Here is a 12,509-nt window from a genome sequence, read left to right as displayed (position 1 = left end):
TTGTCCTCTCACCGTTTTCTTTTTTTTCTTCTTATTTTATTTTAGCATGCGTCACCACACGCTTAATCCTAAACCACTTAAGGCACCAGAATTTTTCCCCTAAGGCATGGGACAATTTTTTCTACCAGTGCAAGCTGGGACAATTATTTCTGGCCCCGTTTTTCGCTACATCCCCACAGAATAAGTTGCTCACACGTTGCTCACGACAATGCACTTGATTGCAGTGGGCACCAGCCCAGTGGCACAACGATGTGGGCAACCACACTTGGTAGGCACGTGACAAATAACAATCCTTTGATATGACACAGCAAGACGGTCCCGCAATGTGATCTTGGCTTTCCTTGTGCCACCAAATTTCAAATGCAGTGCTAGAAACCACGCACATGAAACATGAGGTAAACATTATTCTTAGAGCCCAAGGTTTTCAGGAAATAATTGGGGGGGTGTAAAAATTGGGGAAATTAATGTGTGTTCGAAATTAATATGAATTCAGATGAAAAAAACTTCCAAACAGCTAAATTGGGGGGGGGGGGATTGGGCTCTATTACTGTAACGAACTGCACTGTTTGGTACAAACTGTGATGTAATTGCGTTTACTGCCGAACAAGCTGGTGTGCATCGCTATAGACGTTTCAGTAAGGGCAATTTGCTTGGTAAACGTCAGATTTCACCCTTAAGAGGCAACTTTCAATTAAGGGGAACATTAGAATGAAACCCTAAACTTTGGGCTCTGATTTATTTTGCAGAAAGAGGTAGTATAGTGCTGAAGAGGGTTAACACTAGTTTATTAACAGTTGTCCCTCTTGAAAGTAATTACTACAGGAAAGTAACATGGTACAAGTAACGAAGATTGACACAAATGTGCCATATGTATACCAGGTGCTTTTTAAAGGTCCTCCAGCTGAATAATTCATAAACAACATGGCGCTATCAGAGAACTTTCATTTCACTGATCATTCCTGAGGCATTGGCCAGGAATTGGCTTTCTTCATTCCGTAGACGACTGCGGCGGCGCCACAATAAACCCATTATTCGACACATTTCGTCCTCCTCTTTTTCCCTCTAGATCGGAAATATGAGAGTTTCGTTTTAGCACGTGGTTTTTCGAAGCCGCTTTAGGACAAATGTTTCCATGCAGGATTGTCGCATTTCAGCTGACGTAAAAAATAAAGTAGCCGATGATGTCATGTTGTACTTTCTTCATTGCGTACACGACTGCGGCAGCGCCACAATAAACCCATTATTCGACACATTTCGTCCTCCTCTTTTTCCCTCTAGATCGGAATATATGAGAGTTTCGTTTTAGCACGTGGTTTTTCGAAGCCGCTTTAGGACAAATGTTTCCATGCAGGATTGTCGCATTTGAGCTGACGTAAAAAATAAAGAAGCCGATGATGTCATGTTGTACTTTCTTCATTGCGTACACGACTGCGGCGGCGCCACAATAAACCCACTATGCGACACATTTCATCCACCTCTTTTTCCCTCTAGATGGAAATATGAGAGTTTCGTTTTTGCAGATGGCTTTTCGAAGCCGCTCTAGGACAAATGTTTCCATGCAGGATTGTCGCATTTCAGCTGACGTCAAAAATAACGTAGCTGATGGTGTCATGTTGTACTTTTTTCATTCCGTACACGACTGCGGCGGTGCCACAATAAACCCACTATGCGACACATTTCGTTATCCTCTTTTTCCCTCTAGATGGGAAATATGAGAGTTTCGTTTTTGCACGTGGCTTTTCGAAGCCGCTCTAGGACAAATGTTTCCATGCAGGATCGTCGCATTTCAGCTGATGTAAAAAATAACGTAGCTGATGCTGTCAAAGTTGTACTTCCTTCATTCCGTACACGACTGCGGCGACGCCACAATAAACCCACTATGCGACCACTGATCTCTATGTATAAAGGCTGGATCGCGCATGGGAGAGGGGCTCGTGGAGGAGATGCGTGCTTTCGGGCCGCCATGTTGGTGGGCCCTAAAGCGCTGTGTGTGCCCATAGAAAACTATGGGAGGCAACGGAGATTGTGAGTATTTATTGCGCTGCTACGTCAGCTACGTTATTTTTTACATCAGCTGAAATCCGACAATCCTGCATGGAAACATTTCTCCTAGAGCGGCTTCGAAAAACCACGTGCAAAAACGGAACTCTCATATTTCCGATCTAGAGGGAAAAAGAGGAGCACGAAATGTGTCGCATCGTTGGTTTATTATGGCGGCGCGGCAGTCGAGTACGGATTGCAGAAAGTACAACATGACAGCATCAGCTACGTTATTTTTTACATCAGCTGAAATCCGACAATCCTGCATGGAAACATTTCTCCTAGAGCGGCTTCGAAAAACCACGTGCAAAAACGGAACTCTCATATTTCCGATCTAGAGGGAAAAAGAGGAGCACGAAATGTGTCGCATCGTTGGTTTATTATGGCGGCGCGGCAGTCGAGTACGGATTGCAGAAAGTACAACATGACAGCATCAGCTACGTTATTTTTTACATCAGCTGAAATCCGACAATCCTGCATGGAAACATTTCTCCTAGAGCGGCTTCGAAAAACCATGTGCAAAAACGAAACTCTCATATTTCCGATCTAGAGGGAAAAAGAGGAGCACGAAATGTGTCGCATCGTTGGTTTATTATGGCGGCGCGGCAGTCGAGTACGGATTGCAGAAAGTACAACATGACAGCATCAGCTACGTTATTTTTTACATCAGCTGAAATCCGACAATCCTGCATGGAAACATTTCTCCTAGAGCGGCTTCGAAAAACCACGTGCAAAAACGAAACTCTCATATTTCCGATCTAGAGGGAAAAAGAGGAGCACGAAATGTGTCGCATCGTTGGTTTATTATGGCGGCGCGGCAGTCGAGTACGGATTGCAGAAAGTACAACATGACAGCATCAGCTACGTTATTTTTTACATCAGCCGAAATCCGACAATCCTGCATGGAAACATTTCTCCTAGAGCGGCTTCGAAAAACCACGTGCAAAAACGAAACTCTCATATTTCCGATCTAGAGGGAAAAAGAGGAGCACGAAATGTGTCGCATCGTTGGTTTATTATGGCGGCGCGGCAGTCGAGTACGGATTGCAGAAAGTACAACATGACAGCATCAGCTACGTTATTTTTTACATCAGCTGAAATCCGACAATCCTGCATGGAAACATTTCTCCTAGAGCGGCTTCGAAAAACCACGTGCAAAAACGAAACTCTCATATTTCCGATCTAGAGGGAAAAAGAGGAGCACGAAATGTGTCGCGTCGTTGGTTTATTATGGCGGCGCGGCAGTCGAGTACGGATTGCAGAAAGTACAACATGACAGCATCAGCTACGTTATTTTTTACATCAGCTGAAATCCGACAATCCTGCATGGAAACATTTCTCCTAGAGCGGCTTCGAAAAACCACGTGCAAAAACGAAACTCTCATATTTCCGATCTAGAGGGAAAAAGAGGAGCACGAAATGTGTCGCATCGTTGGTTTATTATGGCGGCGCGGCAGTCGAGTACGGATTGCAGAAAGTACAACATGACAGCATCAGCTACGTTATTTTTTACATCAGCTGAAATCCGACAATCGTGCATGGAAACATTTCTCCTAGAGCGGCTTCGAAAAACCACGTGCAAAAACGGAACTCTCATATTTCCGATCTAGAGGGAAAAAGAGGAGCACGAAATGTGTCGCATCGTTGGTTTATTATGGCGGCGCGGCAGTCGAGTACGGATTGCAGAAAGTACAACATGACAGCATCAGCTACGTTATTTTTTACATCAGCTGAAATCCGACAATCCTGCATGGAAACATTTCTCCTAGAGCGGCTTCGAAAAACCACGTGCAAAAACGGAACTCTCATATTTCCGATCTAGAGGGAAAAAGAGGAGCACGAAATGTGTCGCATCGTTGGTTTATTATGGCGGCGCGGCAGTCGAGTACGGATTGCAGAAAGTACAACATGACAGCATCAGCTACGTTATTTTTTACATCAGCTGAAATCCGACAATCCTGCATGGAAGCATTTCTCCTAGAGCGGCTTCGAAAAACCACGTGCAAAAACGAAACTCTCATATTTCCGATCTAGAGGGAAAAAGAGGAGCACGAAATGTGTCGCATCGTTGGTTTATTATGGCGGCGCGGCAGTCGAGTACGGATTGCAGAAAGTACAACATGACAGCATCAGCTACGTTATTTTTTACATCAGCTGAAATCCGACAATCCTGCATGGAAACATTTCTCCTAGAGCGGCTTCGAAAAACCACGTGCAAAAACGGAACTCTCATATTTCCGATCTAGAGGGAAAAAGAGGAGCACGAAATGTGTCGCATCGTTGGTTTATTATGGCGGCGCGGCAGTCGAGTACGGATTGCAGAAAGTACAACATGACAGCATCAGCTACGTTATTTTTTACATCAGCTGAAATCCGACAATCCTGCATGGAAACATTTCTCCTAGAGCGGCTTCGAAAAACCACGTGCAAAAACGAAACTCTCATATTTCCGATCTAGAGGGAAAAAGAGGAGCACGAAATGTGTCGCATCCACTGATCTCTATCTATAAAGGCTGGATGGCGCATGGGAGAGGGGCTCGTGGGGGAGAGGCGTGCCTTCGGGCCGCCATGTTGGTGGGCCCTAAAGTGCTGTGTGTGCCCATAGAAAACAATGGGAGGCAACAGAGATTGTGAGTATTCATTGTGCTGCTAGCATTGATCGTTGTTTGTCATCACACAATTTTGTAAGGTGCCAGTATACTGATGTATCCTAACAGTGTTTCACAGGTGTCCTGCCGTTCGATTCTTAATTACGTTATGTTTTGCATTCCGAAACTAGACCGTCAGTGCAGTGCAGCGCTGGGGATTGTACTACAGCACGTTTCCCAGCCAATATTTCAATAAGAAACGACTTGAGGTTAACAACAACCATGTATATAATATCCCGTACTGCGTTCTGGACAAAAATTGTTCCATAAAGAACGGTCCGGGAAAAGATATACTCGCATGGCAGAAAGAGATCGTTCTGTAGAAACACAGCCGTTGTTTTAGCCGTGTATGCGTTTAGTATGATTTATATCAAGCATCGCCTTAGAAAGAGTCTTTTAGTAAACGACAGAGGTGCTTTGCCTCTCTGGCAAATATGGACACACCGAAGCAGCCGAAATAATTACTTCACGCAATTAGATCACACTCGTTAGGACAGTTAATCAGGTAGTGATGTAAGCTTAATCAATTAAGTTACTTAGAAAGTGGTAACACCTCCTTGAGACACAGGACTTATCTCTTTTTGAAGTACAGCCCTTCTATGTTTGTTTGCTTCTTCCTTTATTTGTTCTGATCATTTGCAGGCGCGGTTGTGCCAAACTGAATGTCCTTCTCCAGCACTCACATGCTTTTGTTGAATACAACTGCAGCGTGAGAAAAGCTGCTTGGGGATGGGGTCCTGCTATCCAGTGCTGACTTTGTCATGCTTGTTATGTGGAGCATGTTCCAAAAAATGCAGCTCCACGTATGGTCTTCAAATTGCAACAGGACAATTTGGAGCTCTAAACTGTTGTGATTTTGTCATTTTGGCCCTCGTGTACCCAGTCTGTGAAACGCAAACAAAAAAGTCGAACACGATATGCTTTTGTAATGAAGATCACTGATGATGAGTAAAGAGGATATACGAGGTCAAGTTTATTCAATATTTTATATCATTGATTATATTATTCAACATTTTATGTCAAGTTTATACAACGTCAAGTTTATTCAAGTTCAAGATTTATTTCTTGCACTTATGCGTTTCAGGATACAATAAACGTGCAGGGAGGTCGCAAAAGACTACATTTATTGTTTTGTGACCTTGCTACAATGGCAATATATATTTTAGGAATGACAATGGTCAGGTACGCTCTCTAAATTTGTAGCACTCAATTTTAGGTTGGAATGAGCAATGAATAGCAACTTCACTCCTGATATTTTCTCATATATGCTAAATTTTAAATTTAATGTGATTGAATATGTGATAATATAATAATAATATATAAGAATATAATATGTGATAAATGAATGTGATCAACAGTAGATGTAAACAACATGAGTAGCCAGAGAAGTGCATTCTCAATAAATTTCTTCTTATATCGTAAATGTGCATGCCTATTACTGAAACAATTATCACAGTTCAGAATTATCACAGTATGAACAGTTGACAAGTTTTAATTTCTGAGAGTGTACTGTAGAGGCTGCTTAGATCTACAACAGTTCATACAACGTATTATATACTGTGAATGCCTTTAAAAATCCCATGTGACACATATGCCTTTACTTTCTGGAGGTGCTGTGGTAGTCAAAGTTTGTGGGCATTACGCAGGTTCTGCACCCATTTCTTGAGTATGTCGAGGCAGCTGTGAAGTAACCTGCATTGACGATGATTATTCCAATTTTGATGGTGCATCAACAACAAAGGAAATAATACATCAGAACATTGGTTTGGGTGAAACCAGTTAAAAATGAATATGTTGTTTAATAAATGCATTGGACAAATGTTAAAACATCAGTTTAAAACATGGTTTATCTGTATCTTCTAAAAATTAAAAAGATTAAAAACCCTTCTAAAAAGAATTATAATCTCTATTATATTGCTGGGTGAAGCAGCCTAAAGTGTAAGGTGTGTTTTTGACGGTGAACATGTAAGAAAATATGCAAAACTGAGAGAGGCTAACCACAGTGCGTGCACTGAGGTTGTTCCTTCCTGTAAAGTAGAAACCAGTGGATGAGGAACGTGATACTTACCTGTACACCCAGCCGTATCACACTCCACAGATTATTCACTGGGTAGCCCTCATGACGAAACCTGTATTGAGAGACCACTTTTGCCTTAAAAGCTGCTACAAATAGCACGACACGCTACAAATTATTACTACCGTAGCAAGCTGACGATACAGCTCAGACACAAAGGCGTTATTCAAGTCGCGCCACACCACCGTTACGTAAGATTCTTTGTCACAAATCAAACCAAGGCACAAAACAATACTAATACATAAAAAAAGGTGACAATCGTGGTCTCATTATGACGTAATACCGAACTTGTGCGTAAAGGTAATTCAAAGAAATGAATGTGGCACTTGCTTCCGCAGAGAACACGGTGTACCATGCTAGCAATGCATGCAAAAAAGCGCTCGAGTGCTCGCACATATATTGATGACAACACTACCTGCGTAGTGTAACGTGTTCTTTCAAGCATATTATGCACTCAAACTGTATTTGTCGCAGGTTAAATTGCAAGTGTGGTCGATTGAACGTCGGAAGAGCGATCAAGCAACCTGCATCCAGTGCTCGTTTTGGGCAAAAAAACACTTCATAATGGTCAACTAAATATACAGAATGGACGCCTATTTATTCCTCGATAAAGACTGACTCACCTGTATAAATTTAGGCCCTGTATCCTTGCCAGTACGGTTGGTACGACCGTAATTGCAAGAAGTTGCCATGATCGCTGCGGCGACTGTTGTGGGTACAGTAAGATGGCGGCCGGTTTCTTCACGCTCGCGCTCCCTATCCGCGATCCAGCCTTTTACAATCGAGATCAGTGGGTGCCGCCACTGATCTCGATTGTAAAAGGCTGCATCAGTTGAAACACTGCAAAGGCTGATCAATGCAGATTACTTCACAGCTGCCTCAACATACTCAAGAAATGGGTGCAGAACCTGCGTAATGCCCGCAAACTTTGACTACCACAGCACCTCCAGAAAGTAAAGGCATATGTGTCACATGGGATTTTTAAAGGCATTCACAGTATATAATACCTTGTGTGAACTGTTGTTGATCTAAGCAGCCTCTACCGTACACTCTCAGAAATTAAAACTTCAGGGAACTGTGATAATTGTTCCAGTTAATAGGCATGCACATGTACGCTATAAGAAGAAAATTATTTATTGAGAATGCACTACTGTTGATCACACTCATGCAGCTGTAGGTTTACCTTCGGCCTCTTGGAACTCTTTGTAGTTGCCTTAGCTGCAGGAGGAGTGTCATCCAGCATGTCAACTACTTGCAGAAATATTGACGTATTTAAGATTATGACACAGTTTGAAGGGTTTCAATTCAGGAAATTTGCAGTGGCAGGGCCTGCCAGAGTGAAACCTACTGAATATTTTATGGTGTCGAAGTGGCAGTTCCTCCAGGATAGGAATATCTTAGATGGGAGCAAAAAGCTTGAAATTAACAAAGTGTTGTTTGCATTAAGCAATTTGTAATACACTGAACACATAGGCAGCAAAACAAAAATTTAAAATTCAGCATGTATGAAAATTGGGTGCAACAAATTTGCATAGTGTACGTGTACATTGTCATTCCTGAGATATATATTGTCATTGCAGGGAGGTCACAAAACAATAAATGTATTGTTTTGTCGCTTCCCTGCACATTCATTGTATCTTGAAATGCGTATATGCCAGAATAAATGTTGAACTTGAAAAATGTCTTCATTCATAGAGCATAACATCACTTATCTTCTTTACAAAAGCATATCGTGTTACATCTTTGTCACGCAGAATGCACAACCAAGAAAGCCATCTTCCATTAAACATCACGTTTCAGACATGATTCAGTTGGTATCATTTCATAGACAGGGTACACCAGGGCTCGAGTTTCAAGCGCCAAATCGTCATGTTGCAGTTTGGAAACCGTACATGTGTAGTGCAAGAGAGCCCTCGCACATTAAAATGTAAGATGGGAGTCACCGTTACTGAAAAGTAACTCCTATGAGAGAGACTGACGCTGCAGAAAAGTGTGCAAACTGCGGAAAGTGTCATAGAAGATCTTCAGAAATCGTGCCTGGTTTCACGGCAGTGCTACCACACTCCCTTTTAGATGACGATGATAATGATTGGAGTTTCAGATGTGCAGCTGCATTTTTTGCAACGTGCTCCTCGTCCTTCTCTGGCTACTCATGTTGTTTAGATCTACTGTTGATCACATTCATTTATCACATATTATATTCTTATATATTATTGTTATATTATCACATATTCGATCACATTAAATTTAAAATTTAGCATATATGAGAAAATATCAGGATGGAAGTTGCTATTCATTGCTCATTCCTACCTAAAATTGAGTGCTACAAATTTAGAGAGCGTACCTGATCATTGTCATTCCTAAAATATATATTGCCATTGTAGCAAGGTCACAAAACAATAAATGTAGCCTTTTGCGACCTCCCTGCACGTTCATTGTATCCTGAAACGCATCAGTGCAAGAAATAAATCTTGAACTTGAATAAACTTGATGTTGTATAAACTTGACATAAAATGTTGAGTAATATAATGAATGATATAAAATGTTGAATAATATAATGAATGATATAAAATGTTGAATAATATAATGAATGATATAAAATGTTGAATAATATAATGAATGATATAAAATGTTGAATAATATAACGAATGATATAAAATATTGAATAAACTTGAACTCGTATATTCTCTTTACTCATCATCAGTGATCTTCATTACAAAAGCATATCGTGTTAGACTTTTTTTGTTTGCGTTTCACAGACTTGAGTACACGAGGGCCATAATAACAAAATCACAACTGTTTCAAGCTCCAAATAGTCCTGTTGCAATTTGAAGACCATACGTGGAGCTGCATTTTTTGGAACATGCTCCACATAACAAGCATGACAAAGTCAGCACTGGATAGCAGGACCCCGTCCCCAAGCAGCTTTTCTCACGCTGCAGTTGTATTCAACAAAAGCACGTGAGTGCTGGAGAAGGACATTCAGTTTGGCACAATCGCGTCTGCAAATAATCAGAACAAATAAAGGAAGAAGCAAACAAACATAGAAGAGCTGTACTTCAAAAAGAGATACGTCCTGTGTCTCAAGCAGGTGTTACCACTTTCTAAGTAACTTAATTGATTAAGCTTACATCACTACCTGATTAACTGTCCTAACGAGTGTGATCTAATTGCGTGAAGTAATTATTTGGGCTGCTTCGGTGTGTCCATATTTGCGAGGCAAAACACCGCTGTCGTCTACTAAAATACTCTTTCTAAGGCGATGCTTGATAAAAATCATACTAAACGCATACACGGCTAAAACAACGGCTGTGATTCTACAGAACGACCTCTTTCTGCCATGCGAGTATATCTTTTCCCGGACTGTTCTTTATGGAACAATTTTTGTCCAGAACGCAGTACGGGATATTATATACATGGTTGTTGTTAACGTCAAGTCGTTTCTTATTGAAATATTGGCTGGGAAACGTGCTGTAGTACAATCCCCAGCGCTGCACTGCAGTGACGGTCTAGTTTCGGAATGAAAAACATAACGTAATTAAGAATCGAACGGCAGGACACCTGTGAAACACTGTTAGGATACATCAGTATACTGGCACCTTACAAAATTGTGTGATGACAAACAACGATCAATGCTAGCAGCACAATGAATACTCACAATCTCTGTTGCCTCCCATTGTTTTCTATGGGCACACACAGCACTTTAGGGCCCACCAACATGGCGGCCCGAAGGCACGCCTCTCCCCCACGCGCCCCTCTCCCATGCGCGATCCAGCCTTTATACATAGAGATCAGTGCAATAAACCCATTATGCGACACATTTCGTCCTCCTCTTTTTCCCTCTAGATCGGAAATATGAGCGCTTCATTTTTGCACGTGGCTTTTCGAAGCCGCTCTAGGACAAATGTTTCCATGCAGGATTGCCGCATTTCAGCTTACGTAAAAAATAAAGCAGCTGAAGCTGTCATGTTGTACTTTCTTCATTCCGTACTCGACTGCGGCGGCGCCACAATAAGCCCACTATTCGACACATTTCACCCTCCTGTTTTGCCTCTAGATCGGAAATATGAGAGTTCCGTTTTTGCACGTGGTTTTTCGAAGCCGCTCTAGGAGAAATGTTTCCATGCAGGATTGTCGGATTTCAGTTGGCGTAAAAAATAACGTAGCTGATGCTGTCATGTTGTACTTTCTGCAATCCGTACTCGACTGCCGCGCCGCCATAATAAACCAACGATGCGACACATTTCGTGCTCCTCTTTTTCCCTCTAGATCGGAAATATGAGAGTTCCGTTTTTGCACGTGGTTTTTCGAGGCCGCTCTAGGCAAATGTTTCCATGCAGGATTGTCGCATTTCAGCTGACGTAAAAAATAACGTAGGTGATGCTGTCATATGTTACATTTCTTCATTCCGTACACGACTGTTGCGGCGCCACAATAAATCCAATATGCGACAGATTTCGTCCTCCTCTTTTTTCCCTCTAGCTCGAAATATGAGAGTTTCGTTTTTGCACGTGGCTTTTCGAAGCCGCTTTAGGACAAATGTTTCCATGCAGGATTGTCGGATTTCAGCTGATGTAAAAAATAACGTAGCTGATGCTGTCATGTTGTACTTTCTTCATTCCGTACTCGACTGCGGCGGCACCACAATAAACCCACAATGCGACACATTTCGTCCTCCTCTTTTTCCCTCTAGATCGGAAATATGAGAGTTTCGTTTTAGCACGTGGTTTTTCGATGCCACTATAGGATAAATGTTTCCATGCAGGATTGTCGTATTTCAGCTGACGTAAAAAATAAATTAGCCGATGCTGTCATGTTGTACTTTCTCCATTCCGTACACGACAGCGGCGGCACCACAATAAACCCCCTATGCGACACATTTCATCCTCCTCTTTTTTCCGCTTGATCGGAAATATGCGAGTTTCGTTTTTGCACGTGGCTTTTCGAAGCCGCTCTAGGACAAATGTTTCTATGCAGGATTGTCGCATTTCGGCTGATGTAAAAAATAACGTAGCTGATGCTGACATGTTGTACTTTCTGCATTCCGTACTCGACTGCGGCGCCGCCATAATAAACCAACGATGCGACACATTTCGTCATCCTCTTTTTCCCTCTAGATCGGAAATATGAGAGTTTCGTTTTTGCACGTGGTTTTCCGAGGCCGCTCTAGGCAAATGTTTCCATGCAGGATTGTCGCATTTCAGCTGACGTAAAAAATAACGTAGGTGATGCTGTGATATGTTACATTTCTTCATTCCGTACACGACTGTTGCGGCGCCACAATAAATCCAATATGCGACAGATTTCGTCCTCCTCTTTTTTCCCTCTAGCTCGAAATATGAGAGTTTCGTTTTTGCACGTGGCTTTTCGAAGCCGCTCTAGGAGAAATGTTTCCATGCAGGATTGTCGGATTTCAGCTGATGTAAAAAATAACGTAGCTGATGCTGACATGTTGTACTTTCTTCATTCCGTACACGACTGTTGCGGCGCCACAATAAATCCAATATGCGACATATTTCGTCCTCCTCTTTTTTCCCTCTAGCTCGAAATATGAGAGTTTCGTTTTTGCACGTGGCTTTTCGAAGCCGCTTTAGGACAAATGTTTCCATGCAGGATTGTCGGATTTCAGCTGATGTAAAAAATAACGTAGCTGATGCTGACATGTTGTACTTTCTTTATGGCGGGCTAGAATGGATGGTGTGCTGAGCGAAGGATGAAGTCGGGTCCGGACGACGGGCCTGCCGACA

Source organism: Ornithodoros turicata, unplaced genomic scaffold, assembly GCF_037126465.1.
Source record: "Ornithodoros turicata isolate Travis unplaced genomic scaffold, ASM3712646v1 ctg00001205.1, whole genome shotgun sequence".
NCBI lineage: Eukaryota > Metazoa > Arthropoda > Arachnida > Ixodida > Argasidae > Ornithodoros > Ornithodoros turicata.
This window is presented reverse-complemented; position numbering follows the sequence as displayed.